At 43.8% G+C, this 23,730-nt stretch overlaps 1 protein-coding gene across 10 annotated transcripts in view; it reads right to left on the bottom strand.

The window, feature by feature from the left end:
- TLN2 (talin 2) overlaps positions 1-16,639 on the bottom strand; it is a 424,341-nt gene extending 407,702 nt beyond the window's left edge. For 4 of the 10 annotated variants that reach the window (XM_072738711.1, XM_072738720.1, XM_072738724.1 and 1 more), the window contains exon 1: positions 16,463-16,598. The gene's annotated coding sequence lies outside the window, so the exon portion shown is untranslated. Of the gene's footprint in view, positions 1-14,514; positions 14,943-16,462 lie in introns of those variants that run through there. The other 6 variants (XM_072738715.1, XM_072738723.1, XM_072738718.1 and 3 more) reach the window with 5 other exon arrangements.
- Between the last annotated feature and the right edge of the window lie 7,091 nt (positions 16,640-23,730).

Raw genomic sequence — 23,730 nt, 5'->3', positions numbered from 1 at the left:
CCGATTCTGAGTCAGCAGATCTGGGTAGAGCCGGAGAGTATCAACAAGTTCCCAGGTGGAACGGATGTTGCTGGTCCATGAACCAACTTTAAATAGCAAGGACAAGGAAATTTACAATCTAAGCGGGTGTTTCCCAAACATCCCCGCTAAGAATCAGATGGGTAACTATTAAATGCACAGATTCCAGAGCCCCAGCCCAGATGAGTGGAGGCCTGGTGAACTGGAAATGTAACAAGCACTCGGGTGAGTTTTATTATCAGAGAAATTTGGGGGAGCCTGTTCTAGCTCATCTGCATCTCTCATTTAAAGCTCTCACAGCCTGTGGGAGCCCTTGCTTCCTTTTCCTTTGTTCTGTTAAGGCTCCTTAAAATCCACTAAACTAACTCCTGCTTCTGGGGGTCCTATAGATACACTGAGAGAGGTGATAGTTCTCCCAAACTCTCCCAAGTCCTGGTACACTTAGAAAAGGACTTTGTAAGGCCCCCCAGGGACCAAAGAAAGCCTGAGGGCACACTACAGCAGCACACCTCTAAATCATAACCCTGGCTGGACCTCAACTTTATCAGTCAATGGGCAAAACCAACCAGCACAGCCCTCCAATACATCTCCCCATTGTTGTGAAGATGATCCAAAACAGAAAGAAAAATAAATACATCCAACTCCTGTCTCGAGGTCGTCTATAAGGGCCAATGCGGCAGAGAGGCAAAAAAAACATACATCCATACTCAACCTCTTTAACAATTTAAATGACAGATAATTACCATGGGACCAGAAACACACAGTCTGCTTTACACTCATCAGCTCACTGAATCCTTGCACCAAATCCTTGATTTGTCTGTTTTACTGAGGACACCAAGGTTTACACAGATTGGGTGACTTGCCCAAGGTCACACTATCAATGACCCTTCGCAACACCCAACCCCGTTCTGGTTTGTTTTAATGCCTCCTGCTGACATATACCCTGCCAGATCCTGCTTTCTGTGAGGACAGAGCCCAGGTCTGTTTTGTTCTAGGCTGTATCAACCATGCAGCTCATAGACACTCAGAAAAACATTTGCCAAGTTGATGAATGTCTTCAAAGCCAGGGCTTATCCTTGATAACAGGCTGCCTCCAAAACCATAACAAGCAGGCGCTCCCTGGTTTAAAAGACTCTCAACTAATAAATTATGAATTTTTAAGACATAAGTTGGAGAAAAGATAGTGAAAAGGGGATCACAGAAGGCATGAAGAATTCTTCGGTTCCTGCCACCTTGCTCTCCAATGTGGACAAGCCACTTGACCCCATTCTCTCTACACTTCAGTTTCTCCATCAACGTGATGGTTTAATCCATCCCCCAAACTTCTGTGAACTCCTACCACGTGCTGGCTGTGGAGCTAAGAAGAAAACGATCTGGAGGAATGAATGAGAGACCAAATCCATTCCTCAGCAGCCCTGCGCCAATTCCACTCCTCCCACCCCACTGAACACCAACAGAGAGAAAGCACACAGAATAGTTTTCAAACAACTAAGAAACAAAGGAGGGTCCTACGGGAATCATTTGCATCACAAAAGAAATCTTTACTTAGCAAACTAATTCACAAAAAGGAGGCTAGCACGACAAGTTCCCCTGGTACATTTTTTGAGTCAGGTTACCCATAGTCAATGTCATCCTTTTTAGGTGTACAGCTGTATTGATTTTTAACAAATACATGCAGTTCCTGCTGTGGTTTTCAAAATAGTTTATTTCTAACTTTTCAAGAATACATTACAGAAAGTGACTGGCATGCATGGTCCAATGAAACAAAATTAATTTTAGCTCCTCTTTCTAAAAGTCAAGGTTGCCATTCTTCCAGAAAGAAGAATTGAGAATCTTGTTGGGGTGGGGGTGGGGGGGATCAATTTGCAGAAACATCTGTTAGGGAGCATCGAGTACCAAGATCTATTAGTCCATGCAATTGAATCTCCTTTACTAATAAAAGAGTTTTCCTTCTCCCAACTCTCGCCTTCAAGTGTACCAAAAAAAATTTTTTTAATATGCACACAGAGCCTAAGAACATAAACCTATTTCTACCAAAGGTTATCCTTAACTGAGCAGTTTAAAACCACAAAGCCCCCCTGAATTAACTCCAAAAATCTGTAATAAATTTCACATACTATCAATGTTCCAAAGGAATTTACCTGGACAAAGAACACAACTTTTGTTTTAAGACTTACCTCAAAATGAACTGCGTGAGCTTATGTCAAAAAGGGAGGGGGTGATTATTCAAACAGAACTCTAACAATCTATTCAAATTACATCTCCACTGCAGAATTAGGTCCTTGTAACTTGAGACCAAACAACAGCATTCCTAGCCAGAAAATGGGAACAATGCAATCAAACAGTGTTTACACCTTTACTACGGGGCTGGTATAAAGCAGAGCTGATTTCCAAGCCTTAGCTCAATGGCACTCAAAACTTCAGTATACCTAATAACCTTCTGATTATAAAAACTCCACATTCTTGGACACCACACGAACCTACCAAATTAGAATCTCTGGGGACTGTGCAGCTACAGTGTTTAAACTTAGTCCCAGGTAATTCTGAGGGTGGTGGCTAAGGATATCTTAAGAGATATAGCCCTAGCAAAGGGAGCATGTGTCTTGTTATGTAATCACTAAAATGAAATGAAGTTAAGATGGTAACGTAACTTGGACATTGATCCTAAGTATGGGTTATAATATGCAGGCAATGGCCCAGGCTTCTAAATGTTCTTACTATGCAGAGAGGCTGGTCATTGTAGTAGCAGCAGATGAAACCACACAGTGACAGTCTTTCATTAATGAGCAGTTGCCTGCTCTAAGTGTGGTCCACAGACCAGCAGTTCAGAATTAGAAACAAATCTCTGGGGCTGGGGCCTAGGAATCCATGTTTTAACATCTCTTCAGGTGATTCACCCACATGCTCCAGCATGTTTTAGTTAACACGAATACGTTTTATAATCACAAATACTTAATAATCACAACTTTTTCTTGCCTTGTCCTACTGCCAGTTTTATATTTGCTCTGCTAAAGGATGCATGTTCTCAACTTATCTCCCACTCTTTCCCCACTGTGGTTTATGTGGCACGGAAAGTTCTGAGCTAGCTTTATTTCCCACTAGCTGAGGGACAACTAGCATGGCCTAGACAACCAAAGTGCTCCAACCATACACATCCATATGGTGGCAGAGGTAATTATGAAAGGACATCCTCTGGGGCTCTCAGCATCCCCTGGTCCAAGGAGTACCTTTCCATGCCTCCCATGAAAGTCAGCTGCCGAAAACTCAAATGGGCACTTGATGGTGAGGGTGGGTTATTCCTCCCTAAAATATTATGTCTCTTGTAGGGTAGCACTCATTCTCACATTTTGGAATGCATCAAAATCTCCACGGGAAACTTAATAAAAATAGAGATTTCTTGGTTGCAACCTCAGCTTCTGATTCAGTAGTATTTCAGAGGGTCTCCTAACCCTGTATTTTAGCAAGCTTCCCAGAAGAGTCTCATACAGAGCAAGGTTTGAGAATCACAGATGTTATGGGAGAAACCTATCCTCAGTAGAAAATCTGAGCTTAAGTCAAACTTACCCAATATTTGGCATGTAAACCTTGGAACACCTCAGCTTCCTCAAAGTAGAAACAGCACCCACTTCACAGGGCTGTTACCTTGGACCACACAGACAAGTTTTACTACCCAGTAAAACTGGTGGTAGTAAAACTGGTGGATACAGACTTCTACAACGATTACCAACAAGGGTCCCCTTCACCTAAAAAGGTAGCTTCAATAAGAAGCATTCCACATCAGATTTGAATTAAGACACAGGTCAGTTTGACAACCTGTGATGTGCATGGACTCGTGTCCCCTCAAAAATGGTATGTTGGAGTCCTAACTCCCCAGGACCTCCGAATGTGACCTTCTGTAGAAACAGGACCTTTACAGAGGTAGTCGAGTTAAAATGAAGACATTAAAAGGGGGGGGGGCGCCTAATCCGTTATGACTGATGTCCTTCTAAGAAGGAGAAACATGGACACAGAAAACAGGCACAAGAAGAAGATATCCACGAGCCAAGGATAAAGGCCTGGCACGGATGAGCTTCCTTGATAGCCCTCGAAAGAAACCAACCCTGCCCACATCTGGATCTTGGACTTCTAGCTTCCAGAACTGAGACAATAAATTTCTGTTGTAGAAGCTGCGGATCTGTGGTACTGTGTTACAGCAGCCCTAACAAACTCAATCTGTCAGCTTGCAATTCAAGAGGAAAGTGCCCTTCTGCTGTTCCTTCTGTGGGGGACACTCGGGCCCCTGATGTGTCGTTTCAGATTCCACAGGATTTGTTCTAGTATCACCAAGTACATTCATAAAGCTCCATGTGAACTACTTGTCAACTTAGTGAGAGAGCCAGCTCAGGGGTGGGGGTGCGGGTGGGGTGTGGGGAGGGTGGGAGGTGGCAATCAGTGCAGGCTCTGCTGTGGAGTCTTGAGCCTGTAGCAACCCTCACAAAATTAGAGCTCCAAAACATCTGCAAGTTTACCAGCAAGAACCAGCAAATGATTTAACATCCTCGTAAAACTGTCCAAACCCATCCCTGCTCAGCAGACTCACACTCCCCTCTTCCGTCAGAGGGGCACCCACGGTCCGCATCAGGCACCAGCTGGTCTGAGAGCTGGCAAGCTGCCCTTGGCACTCAGGCACCTGGGGATCCGGATCAAGAGGACCCTAATATTAGGTCCTCAAGGAGGTGAGTTCCTCATACTGAATGCACCTTTCTTTCTCCCTGTTAGTAGGACCTAACGCATTGCAGAGATGCCCTCAAAGAAAATAAAAGACCTTTTTTATGTGCATTAGAACTGGAACCCTAGGGGCGCCTGGGTGGCTCAGTGGTTGAGCATCTGTCTACCTTCAGCTCAGGTCATGATCCCACAGTCCTGGGATGGAGTCTCACATCGGGCTCCCCGCAGGAAGCCTGCTTCTCTCTCTCTTCCTAGGTCTCTGCCTGTGTGTGTCTCATGAATAAATAAAATCTTAAAAAAAAAAAAAAAAAACCTGGAACCCAAAAGGGTCTTTCCCAGTAACCAGAGGGGGTGTGGGAGAATTAGCAGCAGCCTGATCCTGTTGGGATGGTTGTCCTGCACCAAAAGGGAGCTGTGTCTATCCAGTGTGCAAGGCCTACGGGGGGACTACCTCCTACACACCCTCTCAGGCAACCTCTCTTAGGTGCCTCCCTAGAGTAATTTTTAAAAAACCATAGGTCCCTAGGTCTCGCTCTCAGGGATTCCAATTCAGTGAGTTGGGTGGGTTTAGGAATAGTGTTAATTCCAGTATAATGAACACAGAGTTATATTAGTTTCAGGTGTACGATATAGCAATTCAAAATTTCTATACATTACTCGGTGCTCGGTCGGGATAAGTGTGCTCTTAATGCCCATCACCTAGTTCACCCATCCTCTACCCCCACCCGTCTGCCCCACTGGTCACCACCAGTCCAATCTCTAGAGTTAAGAGTAGAGTTTTTTGTTGGCCTCTTTGTTGTCTGTTTTGTTTCTTAAATTCCACATGTGAGCGAAATCATATGGCATTGGTTTTTCTCTGAATGACTGGCTTCACTTAGCATTATACCTTTTAAGGAATAGCATTTTTAAGAGCTTTCCCTGGTGATTTGGAAACACACACACACGACTGAGAACCACAGCCACCAATTATGGTCAGGGTCCCACCAGATATCCCAAGAAAAGGAAAAGCACCTGGTGGTGGTCAGGAACATGGGATTTCAATGCCAGCTTTGCGAAGCAGCCCCAGTAATTCTCATCCTTCTGGGCTTCAGTTCTTTCCCTGTCAAAGGGAGAGGCTGACCTAGAACCATTCAGGCCTCCCAGTTTTTAAGCAATTAACTTCTCTGGAATGACTCTAAGATCTCCCATGAAGACATCTGCCCTTCCTTCTTGGATGTACTAAACCCGCCTGCTTTGTGCTTGCTCTTCAGGCTGCTCTGGCTGATGCCTTACCCTTTAACCCTGCTGGGGAGGGCCCGGGAGTGACAGGTGCTGAGTCCCATAGAAAGCCCTTCAAGGAGAAAATTAAGCCTCTTAAAGTGCCCTTGATGTAATCTCTCAAACCCAGAAATAATCCACACTCCTCTGGGAAGATTTGCCAGGCATGACCTCGGGCCATACTCAGGAAGTATCTTTACTTACAACAACCTAGGTCCTAGCCCAAGTATGACATAATTATGGGTGGTCTTGCAGCAATGCAAATAGAGAAGACAGGGATTGTCATTTAAGCACACGAAGCTTTGGGACTCCCTAAGCTGGGTGCTTGAGAGAGCAGCATTGAGGGAACCAGGAAACATCGCCACCGATCTGCAGGAAAATTCAGTCTTCCAGGGGCTCAAACACGGCAGGAGAGAAAGGAGACCTCTCTCCATGCAGTCAAGTGGACTCTGGGGATGAGTGATGCACCAAAGCAATCCACCAGAACATCGAGGTCAATAAGTACTTGAGACAAGTGAATTTACTGTGTCCAACTCAGTGACAAAAGTTACCAAGCTGACTGCTTAAGTGCCCCTCCTTCAAAGATAAAAATGAGAGGCAACCATTTGTCTGCAGCTAGCTATCCTCGCCTTCTATCACTCAACAAGTAGTTAGCAAGGATGGGCTGCATTCACTCATTCCTGGAACCTCTCTTAACACTTGACCTAAAAAAAATACTGGTCCCCAGAGACACTGTTTTTCCACATCTATATTACTCTCTTCCTTAGCTCAAATCTGGAAAAGATTTCTTTTTCCTCATCTAAGGCTAACCTCCATAACCAGCAAGTTTTCTTCATCAATTACTCATTAACATTTTTTTGTAACTCCTACGTGCCAGCCATTGCTTCAGACCCATGGGGACACGGTGCCAGATAGTTTCTCTCATGGAGCTTATATTCTAGAGCCGCGGGGTAGACAAGAAATGAATCATGTATGTAATATCAGGGAATGATAAATGATATGAAAACAAAAAAGGAAGAGGCTTGAGAGCAGGGGCTAGGAGATGCCAGGGAGACCTCTGTGGAGGTAACATTTGAGCCAACTGGTAAATGAAATGAAGTGTGAGGGAGTGCCCCCAACCTTCAGGAGCCAGGATGAGGAGATCCAGCAGGAGAGCTGGAGGCGGATCAGCCAGGGCATCAGGAGAACCTGATGAGGACGGTGGCACGGAAGCCAGGTGAAGAAAGGTCCTAGAGAGCAATCAGCTGGTTGACCGCTGCTGAGAGGCTGCAGAAGGTGATAGGGAAGAGCTGGCCACCAGACACCACTGGTACCTGAAGAAGCGTGGCTTCAGTGAAGGATGGGGCAAAAGCCAAATTGGAGTGGGTTCAAGACAGAATGAGCAGGGAGGAAATGGGGCAGAATGTATGCCAATTCTTTCAGAAAGGTTTACTGTTAGGGAGAGTAGGGTGCATTTCATTTACCAGTTGGCTCCAATGTCACCTCCGCAGCTGCAAGAGTCGCTGATTGGGGGGACGGGGTCATGAGTGTGCTGTGTTGTTGCTTTTTTCCTTAATATGAGGACTACTACTACAGCATCTCTCTCAGGAAGGATTATCCATCCGAGAAGGAAAGACGATTATGCAGAAGGGAAAGGAGATACATGCATGAGTACAGGATCCATTGCACATGTGGTTAAAAAGCTCTGTGGATACAATGCTGTGTGGCTACAGTTGTAGATAGGCTAGCAGATTTAATAGGAAGGAGGAGGATGAAACTCGTAATTGCTTGTTTTTCTCCCTGAAATAAGCCAAGTCATCAGCTGAAAGGGGGGTGGGGACAGAAATATGGTGGGGTACAATAGTGCATTCCAGTGTACCAACAGTCCCCCTTGAGATCTATAGTTATAAATCAAAAGAGAGAGGTGATACAGATGGCCAGGTGTTTTCTCTAGCCGGTTCCTAGGCCTCAGGCAGGAGCATGGTAGGTGGACGGAGGGGTTTTCCCAAGAGAGTTAGATGAAAGGAGAAAGGGTCAAGGGAGTTGAGGGTGTATTAGAGCACCTGAGCTGTGGGTGGTGGGGGGGGGGGGACACCTCAGGGGAGGAGAGAGGGATATGGTCAATGAAAAGTGGAAGGGTCACCAGGTCAGAGGCCCTTGTAGGGTGAAGGCTAAGTGGAACTGGGTACTAAAGGGAGTAAGATGAAAAACAAGTGAGGGTCACACTGGAATGCTTGTGAAGATTTTGCTGGAGGTGCAGTTACTGGTAATGACAAAGTCTAAAACTGTGTTTTTCAAACCAAGGGCTAGTGGGAAGTGAAATCAATTTAGTGGGTTATGATGAGCATTTTTTAATTGAACAAAATAAAAAGTCTAAGAGTACATTATACCTAGTAAGGGTAAATAATGTTTGAGGAAACTTGTTCCAGCTGTGCGTGCGTATTTTCATGCTGGATCATCACACCAAATCTCTCTCCCTTGTGGACTGGTGTTTTAAAAACAAAAACAAAAAACAAGGACACTAAGGGTTTCTTAACACTGGCATGGCTGATCTTCTAGGCTGGAGAATTATTTGTTGTGGGGGAAGTCCTATACATTTTAAGACATATAGCAGCATCCTTGGCCTCTACCCATTAAATGCCAGTAGCGCCCCTTCCTCCCTTCAACCTATGCTACACAAAAATGTCTCTAGAAGATGCTAAATACCCTCTGTCTAGAAATAACCATGGAAGAGATGGCTGAAGTAGGGTAGAGGAAAAGGTAACAATGAGAGGTGGCCAAGGGATTGAGTTGAGTGGACAATCTCTATAGATTTCAAGTCACCCAAAATGCTGATGGTACCACAGGACTCACTGTTTAAAAATTCTGATTATCAGAAAAACTAATAAAGCATCTAAAATTAAGCAGGAAAAATGTTTTAAAACAGGCTTACAAAATTCAATTCTAAGTCTTTCCTGTAAATTAGGCTATATAATATAAAACTGAATTAAGTCAAACCTATAATCCCAAAATATCTGAACAAACAAAAGCAAGCTAAGGATTACAGAAGGGGAAGCACACTACATTCACTGCTGTATATACGGAGGTGTTACAGCTTTGTTATTTGATTATAGAGGAATGTAAATTCATATGTATAAAACCCAAATCCAACCACTAATACGATTTTTATTAAAGTTTTCTGATTATAAAAGAAACATACCCTCAATATAGAGAAAATTTGGAAAATACCAAAAAAAGTAATTTTTAGGAATTTTAAACATTTATAATCCCACCACCCAGAAAAAGTCATTTGGTTTATTCCATTCAGGGAAGGAAAGAATGCAGACAGAGAAAAAGGGAGGGAAGGAAGGACAGACAGTCAAAGGGAGGAAGAACTATGGGCCAGATGAACAGTCTTCAAAAAATGAAGCAACATGAGGCAGAGGACTATAGATCCAGGCTCTCTACCTTAGCTACATATCAGAATTACCTGGAGAACACACCCATAAATGCCAACTCCCCACCCAAACCAAAGCATCAGAATCCCCAAGGGATCCCAACACAGAGTCAGGGTGGAAAATCCTACAAAAGAGATTCATTCTATAAGCTTAAGGTCAAGGTCTGTTTCATGAAAAGTTCTCTCTCATTTCACTTTTTTTCATACACTCTACTACCAATTTTGCTTTGCTTATTATAACTTACATGTGAAATCATTAGAGAATAAAAAGCATTAAAATTAAGGGGCTAAAAACAGAACAAATGTTTATCTGCTATAGAATTTTAGAATTAAAAAAAAAAGAATTTTAGAATTAGGGGATCGGTGGAGAAGGGAGCCTTTCAGGGAAACTTCTTGAGCTTTGGGTCATCTGAGCCTCTAAGAACTTATACAAAAGTAAGGGTCCCTGAGGACAGCACAGTATGTATGTGCCACTGATAACCACTGTTAGAAATATGCCCCCTCTGGCAACAGTGAAATAAACACTTGTTGAAATTAATGGCTACTGCACTTAATTTCCTCCAAAAAAAAAAAAAAAAAATGCACTAATGACCAGATTACAATACAATTTAAGCAACATTTATCATCTGGTCACCATTTTCTTCACAATGCCCTTGACATGTAGCCAACTTTTGTTAAAAGAAATCAATGACTTCAAATCTTCCATATGCAAGCATGCTGAAAACCAAAAACCAAAAATGAAACAATCGCTAACAGTCCTCTTCATTCTCGCTTGAGACTCCATTACAGAATATTAAAACAATACTAATGAACTCTGACTTTCACTGTGGAGTAAACATGCATCTATCCATCATTAAATCCCCAAACACATACAAGAGATGTAGACAACATTCAAATAACATAACCCAAATATTTATTTCTCTCTGCTTGGTAAAATTGATAAAAGTGAGTTAACTTGCCCTAACTGGCATTCTAACTTTAATCCCCTGGCTGGACAAGAACACAAGATCTGTAAAACAGGAAGCTGGTTTCTCAAAACCAGCAATTCTCAAAGTATGGTCCATGATCACCAAGATCAGCATTACCCGGGAACTTATTAAAAATGCAAATTATGAAACTCCACCCAAGACTTACAGAGTCTAAAACCCTGGCCCAACAATCTGGCTTTTAACAAGCCCTGAAAGTGATTCTGATGCATTCTAGCTGGGGAACCACTGGTGGTATCTAAAACCATGATTTTCAAATTGTGCAGCAGAGCCCTGGCTTGCAGCGGGTTGAGACTCTGAGTCTCCCACTAGGACTCACAAGGTCACGTAGCACGGACTTCTTAAAACGTGGATGGAGTTTCCACTGTTTTTCGAAGTTTGATTTTAGTGCTAACTGCCAAGAATTCATAAATTCTATCAAGTTTCAAAAATCACACTAGAAGGTAAGATTATAAATGGTACAGAGTAGTCAGCAAGCTAGGGATCTTGTAGAAGGAGACGGGAGTTCAAATGCCAGCAGAGCCATTAGACAGTACCTCTCTGAGCCTCGGACAGGAAAACCAAGCTTGAGGAGAGGCTGCTGCTATCTGAGAAGACTGTGCAATTGGCCAGACCTTCCCTGAGTCGGAATCAGAGAAAGTCAAGGAAAAGGAAAGCGCTTGCTAAGAGCTTTCTTGATCTCTTATTCTCACTTCTCTCTCTCCTGGGGGATAAAGGTAAACAGACAGCTTTTTCTAAAGCCATCCTTTACAATGAAAGCATTGACTCAAAACTGAGAAATCTCAGAATGTCAAAAGATAATTAACTGAAAGTTTCCAAAGAGATTAAAGATTGCTGCAGAAAGCATCAGAGAAAGCAGGTGTGGTGTTGTTTCCAAAAGGGTCTCAATAAAGTTTCATATCCATGAACCAAATACTATTTTAAAGTATTTCCCTATAGAAAAGTTTTTGTGTTTAAGTAAACCAATCAAGGTGTATATGAAACACAGGAATCACCCTTCCCCCTTTCCCACTGCCAATTTTAAACAATCTCAAGCTTTATGTGTCCTTCCATATCTTTCTCCAGTGTTCTATAATAGGGCTTTTTTTTTTTTTCAAATCAGAAATAGGATCATACTACATCTGATACTCTATAACTTGATTTTATTTACATTTAATACATCATGGATATCCCCTGCAAAATAATCCAAAATAAACCCTATTTATTTATCCTACTGATGGACATTTCATATTGCTTATTTACTTGAATAACCCCACAATAAACATCTTTACACACAGATCTTTGTATGTTGATGTTTTTCTTTCTGTAAACCAGGCCTCCAAATATGGGATTGCTGGGGCATATAGTTCATTCCAAACTTAAAGAGAAATTGTCTGCTTTCCCTAAGTTTTATAGCAATTCAAACTCCCAAGAGTCTACGGGTTGCCCCCATACACATCTAACAGAAGATGTTACCGATTTTTTAAAAAGTGGGTTAACTGAATGGACAGAAAAGTAATGTGTTTTAAATTTGCATTACCCTGACCATTGTGGAGGTTAAGAATCTTTTCACATGTTTATTGACCATTTATCTCTCTTCTTTTGGGAACTGACTGTTGATATCCTTTGTTTATTATGTTGTCCTTCAAATACTGTTTAATCACATACTCACCACCACCCCCTCATCTATTAGATATGTAAAGTACAAATGAATATCACTCCCTAGGAACTCAGCATGTGAGGTTAGGACAGGGGATGTCTTCTTAGCATGAAGTGCATGGTAAGTCCTCAAAACAATTGCTAAGTGAATAGGAGACTCAGAGAATTTTGTTAAGATTGAAACTAGAAGTTGGGACACCTGGGTGGCTCAGCGGTTGAGCGTCTGCCTTCAGCTCAGGGTATGATCCCGGGTTCCCCGGGATGGAGTCCCACATCAGGTTCCCAGCTGGGGAGCCGGTTTCTCTCTCTGCCTATGTCTCTACCTCTCTGTGTGTGTCTCTCACGAATAAATAAATAAAAATCTTAAAAAAAAAAAAAAAGATTGAAGCTAGAAGAGTAAAAAGGAAATACAAATATTCATTATTTTTCCTACATATTCAGAACAGCATCACTTTAGCTGAAATTACACTGTTGGTTAAGGGAAAAAATCATGTTCTTGGCATTGACTCTGAAAATCCACTGTGAAATGGGTGGCAAATGAGCCCAGTCTTAATTCAGAGTTCCGGCTGACAATAAAGAAAGGCTCTTACAACCAAAGCATTTTGTACCCAGCCTTGTTTACCAGTTGTCATTCAAATGGCACCTGCCACAGAGCCAAAGGTTGTCAGGATGGTGATGTCAGGAGAAGCCTACCTGAAGCATTTCGTCATTTCTTTTTTGGTTTTCTGTCTCCACCCCCTTCAAGATTTTTTGCTCCTTAAAATCCCCTGCTTACTGAGGAGGGGCCTGTAGAGAGGGCTTGCAGGGGGAGTTTGACAGAGTTCAGATTCCTTAACTCTTAACTTCAGGCAAAACATCTGGTTGAACCCACCACTTATCCCCATTATTTGTAATAGTTCTGTTTGGCTTATGTTTTAACTAGTCTCCTTATTAAATATAAAAATAATAGGATTAAGAAGTTCTGGGGGAAAGTACTGTAATTAAAAAGGCACCAGTTGCGTAAGTTAAGCTGTAATTCTGGCCCTGCTTATTAAGTTTTCCTTCTTGTCTTTAAAATTTTTTGTACCCAATAAAAGTGACTTTGAATTATTTAACTCTTTTTTAGTACTTCCTGTATTGGCCAAACTCCACCTAAAATCTCCTAGAAAACCTCATGACTCAAAAGTTCTGAATCAATAATGTCTGTCATGGATCATAAGTTTCAGACACTGTCCCAAGAGTTTGGACAGGCCACACACACACACCACAACATACACACCACACAGTGGGGTAAACTGACAGGCAACTCTCCAAAAAGCACAGACGTTTTCTAATCTTTTGAAGTTATAAAACCTTCTTAACAACAACAACAACAAAAATGCAAGACCTTTGATCAAGTCACGAAGTTATAATATGAATCAGGCAAGAAGCAACAAAGCACAATTTATAACACCTTGTTAAGAGAGGCATAAGAAATCATAAATATGAAAGTTGTAAACTTGGGAATGAAGATTGAAGGGTCTGCAACTTCTCTTAAGTTTTTATTTCAGTTTTATTAAGACAGCGATTTTTTAAATTTAATTTTTATCATACAACATGTAGTACATGCACACAACGCGAAATATATGTAGTTACAAAGCATAATGCTAAACGAATAAATACATTTTTAGATGTAGAGTCTTTTTTTTTCTGAGCATAGTTGGTAAAAATTTAGATGGTTCACCATCTGTAACCTCCCTTAACTGCTCTTGGGAACTAATTATCTGCTGTGAGCGAGGGGTGCAGGAAGATGGGAATCAGTGTAATTTTGAGGTACGAAACACAGAACCTGGATTAGAAATCTCTATCTCTACCCATCACAGTCTCTCTCTCTCTCTCTCTCTCTCAATCTCTCTCTCTCTCTCTCTCACACACACACACACACACACACACACACACTCCTCTTTGTAAAACCCAACTTCCCATAAAAATACTCTAGGAAAAGAAACAGTGTTTGGTTTGAAAAACCCTAAACAATAGGTTTAGCACTAGTGAATTCAAGGCACACCTATTCGCCTAAGCCAGTAATTCATTTAACAGAGTTGTTTTCAAAATCTGCTGTCTGAAGTAGAAGCACATTAATGTCAAAAAAAGACACTTTAATTAACACTATTTTGTATATCCTTAATAACCTAAGTGGGTGCCAAGTACCAAGGCAGAGAAAATTCAGTGACTTCCCCAATCTGAAGAACCCTGTGTTTCTTGCGATTCAAGGTACCACCGCTAAAGACTAGGAACTTTGTAAAATAAATGCTTTTCTGCAACTGATTTGATTCTCTCCTAAATTAGTTATGTTAATTTTGGATAAATGTATCTTGGGCTCTTGGGTGTTTTCCACTATTCCAGGGCTCAATGGGAAAAGAAACGAAAAAAGAACTAGCATCCACGCAGGTAACCGTCAAGGCCCCTTGGGACATCCACCTGCACCCCAGCCTTGGCGCCGATACCCCGGATCAGCAATCACGGAAGACAAACCTCCGACGCGCAGCGGGGGCCTCGGGCCCGGAGGCACTCGCTGAAGGGGGCTGGCGAAGGAGCGGCCCGGTCCGAGCTCACAGGGCGCACCTCAGAGGAAGGCTTCCGAGCCCGCCGGTCCCTGTGACCCCTGCAGCCTCTCCGGCGACGAAGCCCCAAGTGCTGACGTGACCTCGACAGGACGGCATCGCCTCAGCGAGCCGCCCAGGAGCCAGGCCGGCAGGTCTCCGCGTTCGGGGGATGGTGGGTCGGCCAACACGCCCCTCCTCTGCCCGCGAGCTACCGTGGGTCGGAAGAGCAAGCCCGCGGCCCGGTCCCGGGAAGCCGCCAGCCGCAGGCTCGGGAGCCGCGAGCCGCGGGGAGGGCGCGCAGCCGGACGAACGCCTCAGCCCGGCACGCGCGGCCGCCGTGAGAGCCGAGCAGGGGGCGGGGCGCCCGCGTGTCCGCGCGCTCGGGCCCGCCGCTCCCCCTCCTGCCCCCGCTCCCCGGGCATCGGCGGCGGCCAGCCGCCACCTCGAGGCGCAGGGGCTCGGACTCCACGCCCCGCATCCCCTCGACTCGTCGCGGACGGCACCAGTTCAAGTTTCCCCACGCCTCCCCCGAGCCCCAACTTCGGGAGCCGCCCGCCGCCCCTTACCTGGCCTCCGAGGGCGGGCGTCGCGGCGACAGCCGAGGAGGCGGCGGGAGCCCCGGGCCGCTCCCGCCTCCCCTCCCGCGGGGATCGGCTCCGGCGGGGCGCGCGGGCGGAGCCGGCCCGGGGACGCCGCCGAGCGCACGGCCCGGGCGGAGCGGGCGAGGGGCGTGTTCCGTGCGCCCGGGAGCCCGCGCGCGGCGTCCCGGCGGACCGGGAGCCCCTGACGGCGGCTCGGGACCCCCCGCGGGCCGGGCCGGCCTGCCACGCGCCGCCGCCGCGCGCCCCTCCGGGGCCGGCTCCGCGTGCGCCCTGCGCGGCCGCCTCCGCGCCTCCTCGGCGCGCAAACTTTCCCGGCCGAGCCCCCTCCGCCTCCGCGGCCGGGGCCGGGGCCCCCGCGCTGTCCCCGGAGCCCCGGCAGCCAAGACCCACGGAAAATATGGCGCCCTCGAACGTCGCTCCTCGGGCCCCTCGGGGAACCCCGAAATGCCCGGCGTCCGGGCGCCCCGGCTCCCCGGGGGCGCGGAACTGGAGCTGGCGGAGCCGAGGAAGGAAAGGGCAGCGCTCGCCCAGCGGAGGCCAGCGCCGCCGGAGCCGAAGCCGGAGCCGGAGCCGGAGCCTGCTCTCGCTCTGGGGCGGGCGCTGCCCGGGCCCCTCAGCAGCCAGCAGCTTTGCCGGTGGCGAGGCCGCCGAGGGGGAGTCGCGGAGCCGGCGGGTCTGAGGGTCCGCGGCCGCACGAGCTCCGCACCCGCCGGCTGTCTTCGCCGCGAGCCGCGGCCGGAGACTTGTTTGCAAAGTGGCGCTGGAGTCGGGGCGGCCAGTGTTGGAATGAAGCCGCTCCGCCCGCGCCAACTCTGCCGGCGCGGGGGCCCGGCCGGGGCCGAGGGGACACTCCGTGCAGGCGGGGCCGCTGTTCAAAGCCCAGTTACCGGAAACCCGGCGGGAGCCCCGGAGGGGACGGGCTGCCCGCCGCCAGGAATCCGCTCTCGGGCGCCGGCTGCCAGCCTGCTTGCAAACCGCTGCGCCCAGTCGAGTGCAGTGAAACATACATGTGCAATAGACAGGTGCATTAATTTAATTTTATTTTTATTAGTATTATTATTATTTTTTTTTTTGCAAAAAGCCCTCCTAGGATATCAAATCTGGGAGCTTTGCGGGTTTTTTTTCTGCATTGGCATCACTCACGAGATGCAAAAGGGAGGAAAAAAAACCACCCACATTTTCCTTCTGTACAGGGGAGGGAAAAGACACGAGAAATTCATGCAACGTGCATGCAGCTGGAGGAAGAGGGAAACCCGAGTGAGCCGTGCGCCTTACCGGGGGATGCATTTACTGTCTCATTGCAGAGCGCCTGCCCCGGAGTGCAGCCGGCGTCCCCCCGCGCGCCCGGCGACCGCTCCGCTCCCGCAGCCGCCTCAGCCGCTGCCGCCGCCGCTGGCTCCGGGCGCGGAACAAGAGCCGAGGGCGAGCGCGAGCGCACGGCCCGCGAGCGCCGGGAGGGCAGGAAGCGCGTCATCACTCGGGGACGGCGCGGCCCCGCGCGGCTCCGGTCCAGCAGCGGCGCCGTGCGGCACCCGGGCTGCGCCGGCCCGGGCCGGTCTGGGTCTCTGTCCCGCGGCCCGGGGCCGAGAGGGTCCGCGGGGGCAGGCGGCCCGCCGGCCGCGCTGTCGTGGGGGGAGGGGGCGCAGAGTGACCCCGGCTCCCCCGAACTCGGGCTCAGATGCGAGGGACAGTGGAGGGGGGGCGCGGCGTCCCTGGATTGGGGCCCCCGGAGCCGCAGCGCGCCGCCCGCGGACCCCCGGCCACCCCGAAGCGGGCGGCGTAGTTCGAGGACCGTGGGGGGCCGTGCGCTCGAGCGGCGGTGCCATCGCCCCCTGCCCCGCCCGCGCGCGTTGTCCCCGCGACCCTGAAATTGGTGGTCAGAGGTCACTTAGGGTTTTGGGGTCACTAGGGAAGGGGCAGCGGGGGTCCTCTATTCAATTAATTAATTATTCAATTAATAAGGAAAATTTTTCTCCTGCTTACCATACCCTTGAATAAAGTCAATTACACGCCTCTTACATATATGCAGGCGTTAGGACATGTAGGATGACGTTGACACTGAACAACATGATGGCTATTTGGGGGACAAGGTGACAAATCACAGAGTGCTGTGTACCCTACGATCTCATCTTTTAAACTGTGATGGAGACAGGTGAAAAGACTGGACAGATGTTAACTAGATCTCTCTGATGGGTGGCAGTGTGGGTGATTTGTCTTTTCCTGCTTAGTTGTAGTTTCTGATTTTTCTATCAGGAACACATGATTTTTGTAGGTTTTTTTTTTTTTTAATTTTTTAAGTAAAAGACCTTGAAGTTTTTTCCAGCTCAATACAAAATAACTAGGATGGACCCCTCTGCCCGAGAAATAGCTAGCAAGTTTCTCCAGATTAGTCACAAATGGAACTACAGCCACTTCTAAACATTTTCTCACAGCATGAAACTCGTGTTGCTATGAACTGGAAAGCGAGTTGATTTTGTAAATTGAAACTATCTTACGGAAGTCTATTGGGACATTGGATAAGGCTGGATATCCCATAAGAACAACAGCGTGTTCTTGTCTGGGCTGAGGAGTTTGGTTTTATTATGACCACAGTGAATAGTAGATAATACGCTGATTATGTATCATCAGAGTACAGCTTTGTAACTTGCAGAGAACAAACTTTAAAATCAAAAAGCACAATCAGAACCACTGAATTGGCAACTTGAGAAAGCCCTAAAAGTTGCAGGGCCCAGACTTTTCTAATCACGCAGGTAAAATGTTTCTGTTCACACCTTCTTAATGGTCACCAGTCTAGCAATAACTGGTGATAACAGCAGGTCACTTGGGATGGCTAAAAAGTAAATGTTTATTGATTCCTGCAAGAGATTAGCAATAAGCTCATTGAATTAATGCCACCTAAATTGTCCCTTGGTTCACTGACAAGAAGCAACCAGATTTTTATAGTTCAAAGGCCAGGTTTACACAAGCTCATCAACACTGAAAGAAAAATTGTTTGCAACTAAAGTTATGTTTCCCGTCCACTTAGTCCTTGGTGATAGCACCCGATGGTATCCCATCAAGCGTCTCAAAATCAGTCTTCTTCCCCCAACTTTGATTTGAATTTTTTACATGACTTAATTCATCCTTCTCAGAGTATCCTGTGTCCTTCCACTGCCTGCAAATGAAATGCCATTTAATATTAGAAGTTAAGTTCCATCAGATGCAGAGCTTACCTGCATCTCTGTGCCTAAAAGAGGGCCTGGCTCAGAGTGGGTGCTCAATAAATTCTCATTTTATGAAAATAGCATGTTTGTTCAGTGTATACTTAGCTAGTTCCTAAGATGTTTGAAAAGTTATCTCTGCTATTAGACTGCCAGGATAATCCTGGATGCTAAGAGCTTGTAGAGTCATAACCCTGGTTTAATTCAGTAATCTTACTCTTCAAAATGACAGCCAAATCTACATTTCAAGCAGTGAGGTGCAGGTGTCTGAATATCTGTCATTACTAAGCCAATTAGTACTAATTTGTGGCTAAGATCACTGAAACCCCATCTCCCAAAGAGAAGGAACATCAATCCTAGAATTCTTTGCCTTAGTTAGTCCTGGCTTCTAACCAAATGACTTTGGATACTTCACTTATCTTTATAATTTCTCATTTTCTCTAGCCTCTCTTATGATCTCAAAGCCATGTACTATTTCTTTAGAAAAACCAACTCTAACCAGTCTATTGCCTAGCATTGTTTTTCAACAGATTCCCCAATAGAGGTAAAATTTACTTTACTAGTAACCTACAGTAAGTGCTTTAAAATTGAGACTCCCCCACCCTAGACCTGAAAAGACAGTTATTTCTAAATTTAGAGTCAGCTACTAGTAGTCTCTGTCTATACCAGTCACAGTGATCATAGTTCAGTATAGAGCAGACTAATACTTCTTTTAACGAGTTTGCATTCTTGGGGTTTGTCTCCACCCAGCAGAGGGAAACATGGTGGCAGTTATCTTAGAGTTGTCTAGGACCCAAGGTAAAACTCATTCCATCTATGCAATTTACCAAGCCTTCATATTGTCCCACTTTCTGCCAAGAAAATAATTAGGAACTGAAAAAATATTCATTTTCTGTGAATAGAGTTCAGCATTTGGGAAAGTAAATCAAAGAGAAAGCTTCCAACTGACTTACAAATACATCTGGAACTAAAATCCATTTTTTTCCCAAAGCTAGAACTGTAAATCCCAAACCAGGCATCACTCGGAGCTACAGAGCCAAACGCTAAGAAATTATTACCCTCCTCTCATTGCACTATTTGCCTTAAACTCCTGACAATCTATCTGCACATGTGCATACCAATTGTGTCTATATTGAAGAGCTAAAAGAAATTTCACTAAATATTGTTTTCCACTGTTGTTTATATGATCAAAATTTGTGCTATGTTAAGGTATCTTCTAGGGCATTCTTGATACATACATACATCAACAGTTCACAAAATTTTTCCCTTTCTCAAAATTGTATCCATTCTCAGGAGCAAGGTGGGTATGGGAACTATATTTTCTAAAAATTGCCTATTACTCAGAATCAGAGATGAAAACAAGACACTCAAGCTTCTATTCTCATTTGACATCTTCAGGTTTACAGAAATCTCTCCATTTCTTTTCTTATTATAAGTTCTAGGATAGTCTATTACCCAATAATAATTCAGGGAATATTATCTCAGTTTCAATATAGCATATAATCAATAAAGTTATTTTCATTTTATTTGAGAGGCAGATTTTTGACCCTTTGCAAGAATTCATGTTTCCGTTTTTTAGTTACCTGTAAGCATAGGGTCTCACCTCATTCTTCACTATTCAGTATGGAGTGATAAAATGCAGATTCAAATGTCCTTTTTCCCTCTCTTTTTCTTCTTTTTATTTTTTCCTCCTTTTTCCATTTTTCTAAATATCTTTATTTAAAAAAGATTTTATTTATTTGAGAGAGAGAGAGCATAAGCTGGGGGTGGTGGATGGGAGGAGGGCAGAGGAAGAGGTAGAAGCAGACTCCTGAGCAGGGAGCCCAATGTGGGGCTCGATCTCAGGATCTTGAATCATGATCTGAGCCAAGGGAGATGCTTAACTGACTGAGCCACTCAGGCATTCCCCAAAACTCTTTTTTTTTTTAGAGGAATTTGCTTACATAGATTCAGGAAAATATTGTTATTAGTATACCCATTAGGATATGCTTGATAATAACTTTTCTTTTCCCATGGTATATAGAACACTCTATGAAAGGTTCTTTAAATGTCCCTGAAGGGGCGCCTGCACAATCATTTGAGCGATCGACTCTTGGTTTCAGCTGGGCTCATTGTCTTGGGGTTTTGGGATGAGTTCTGTGCTTAGCAGAGAGAGTCTGCTTAGTGATTCTCTCTTTCTCTCTCTCTCTCTCTCTCTCTCTCTCTCTCTCTCTTTCTCTCTCCTCTCCCTCTGCCCATCCTCCTGCTCTCGCTCTCTTTTTCTAGAATGGATAGATAAAAAAATTTTTAATGTCCCTGAAGAAATGCACTATTTAGAAGAATACCCATAATTATTATTATTGTACTAACTTGGATTTATCTTTAAATAAATTAGTATAAACATGTGAGGCAGGATGTTTCTCTTTTGCTTGCTTGCTCATAGATTGGAGAAAACATGTTTAAGGTTATGCTGTGGTTAACAGTATTTTTATTGTGGATCATCAAGACTTTTTGGTAAATATATAACTTTAAGGTCTCTGGCCATTTGGGGTTTTTTAAAAAGTTATATAAACATGTTTTAATGAAATATTCCACAATATCAAGGTATTATAGACTTTTAAATTAAAAAAATTTAATCTGTGTTCATAACAAATTGCCCCTCTACCACTGAAACATGTTCAATAAAACTGGTTTCCTTGTCTCTGCAGATGTATTAATATAACTCTTTCAAAATATTTTGTTTAGGTATCAGACCAGTGTTAATTTTAAAATAATATATTGGGGCACTTGGCCATCTCAGTCAGTAGAGCACACGACTCTTGATCTTGGGATGCTAAGTTCAAGCTCTACTTTGGTGTAGAGTTTACCTAAAGCATTTTTTAAATAAAAATAACATATTTATCTTCATGTAAGAAATATCATCCTAAATATTCCTAAATCAAATGGAATAGGCTTGCTTTAAACAAATAAGATGATTAAATTGTATCTAAGTCATTGTTTTTTATTACAGAATTGAATGTATTGAAATATAGTGAGTACACATAGAAATAACTTACATAATTTTAATGTGACTTCAGAGAGATAAGCAATGACTTTGTGTCTACATCAAAGATAAATAAATTAAAAAAATAAATACACCACAATTTTTACTTGCTTATTTCTTTAAATCAATTTAACAAATATTCATTGAACTAGGGTCTGGACCCATTATGACCAAAACACTCTTCTCAGCTGTGCAGAATCCAACTGAATAAAATACAACCCTTGCCTTTCAGAAGGGTTGGAAAGATGAGACAGGGTACACAAGATATTCAAACTGATTCTGTTGATAAGAGGTCTTTAAAAGTCTTCTTTCATCCAGTCACTTTCCTCAGAAATAAAGTTCCAGACGTTTAGAATACACCCCAAAAAGATGTTTTTTTTTCCTGACAAGACCAGTCCTAGGCACCGAGAAGTAGCTGTGATCCTGTAGTCCTATGTTCTGTTGCCCAGAGCAGCCTGAAGCAGATGTCTTAGGATGTCAAGCTGGGATTATCTGGTAGCCAACTAAACCTTTATAAGGTCAACTACAAAGCAGGAGTTCTGGTGAACTGGCTTATACATTATTTGTCTCACTATTTTGAATATACTTTTACTTCCTGCTGGATCTATCTCCTTCGGGTTAGGAAGATTTATTGTCCTCACTTTGCCCCAAAAGGTGATTCTATTGAGATTTGTCAGACTTTTGGCACTATCACATTTTTCTATTTTTATATTAATAAACTCAGATTTTTCAGCATAGTCAGAACCATAATTACCAAAACTGTAAAGTTGGCATGGTACAGAGCCATGCAAAAGGTAACTAAGTTGGAAGGGAACTGGAAGAGATGGAAAAGGAAGGAAATAACCATTCAGATGATTTGTAATGCATCAGCACTTAGGACTATTCTTTAAATATTTGCCCCAGTACAATTTGAATAAAATAAAAACAAAAACAAAAACAAAAACCTCCAGCACCAACTCAATTATCTTAATTTTTCTACCTAAAGATAAAATAGGAACAAGGGAATAACATCTTCCCTAATATCAGAAAGATTATTTGCAAAAAGATCATTTTGGCCTCCTATGAAATTAAAGGGTTTTTATCTTTTTTAATGTATTCATGTGTAGTTCAGAACCACAGGCTACTATGGAAAAAAAGGACTCTACATAATCAGTGGGATAAAGGAGTATTTTAATATCACTTAACTTTCTAATTCTACTCCATGACATTCTAACTTTTGTTTAATGACCCTTATTACTATAGCACCTAAATACAGAGTACCCAACACATCAACTTTCTGCATTTCACTGGATTTCAGCCACATTACTGACTGATGCAAATCTTTCTTCATTATCCTCAGAACTTGGCACAGCTAAATAGATTTCTTAATGAGTCAGAAAGACTGTCAAAATAAAAGAATTGGCTGTTCTGAGGTTCCTTTTTTATGCCTAAAATAAAAAAGCATTAGTGAATTGATATTAAACCCTATCATTTTGATGATGCCGTGTCTGACTCATCTTTCTGTGCCCTAGGACCCAGCACCCAATGCAGCAGGCACTGAACAAATGTTTATTAAGTAAATTTGTCCGTCACTGACATAAATTAACTTTTTAAGGTGAATATGGCCCACAGAGTATAAATGCCCAGTTTACAACCAATAGATGACTGGGATGTTAGGAGGAATAAAACCAGACTTACAAGGGCCAAGTTCATAAAACCAGTTTCTCTCTATATGTAATTCTCCATCCTCTCTTCAAAAAGTCATTTGAATAGTCTCTCTTCCATCCCTGTCCTCAGTCACCCAGTTCTCTCCAGAGGCAATCACTTTTGCCAGTTTCCTGGGTATCGTTCCAAGGTATTCTATGTCTATAGCACAGACATATGTTCACTTCTGTCCACAAATAGTGGCATACTATTCTGCTACTTACTTTCTTTGTTCTTGGGAGGTGGAGTTTTTTATTCTAATATGCTATCATGAAAATATTTAAAAATATAGCAAAAGTAGAATTGCATAATGAACCCCATGTACCCGATATCCCCTTTTCAACAATCCCAAAATATTACTGCTTGCTTTAGCTATCCTTTTTTTTTTTTTATTGCGTATTGTAAAACAAATTTCAGACATCATGTCATTTCATCCCTAACCACTGAAAACATTCTACTCTTAAAATCTTATGGACATTTTCTTATATAAGAACACTGCAATTATAGAGTTAACAATAATAGTCTGATAGATGCCTAAAAGAATTAACAATAATGCCTAATAGAATTAGCGATAATAATAATTCCATGGTACCATCTAGTGCCCACTCTATACTCAGATTTCTCTAATGTCTTAAAAA

The sequence above is a fragment of the Vulpes vulpes genome, chromosome 15 (genome assembly GCF_048418805.1).
Source record: "Vulpes vulpes isolate BD-2025 chromosome 15, VulVul3, whole genome shotgun sequence".
Classification (NCBI taxonomy): Eukaryota; Metazoa; Chordata; class Mammalia; order Carnivora; family Canidae; genus Vulpes; species Vulpes vulpes.
This window is presented reverse-complemented; position numbering and strand designations above follow the sequence as displayed.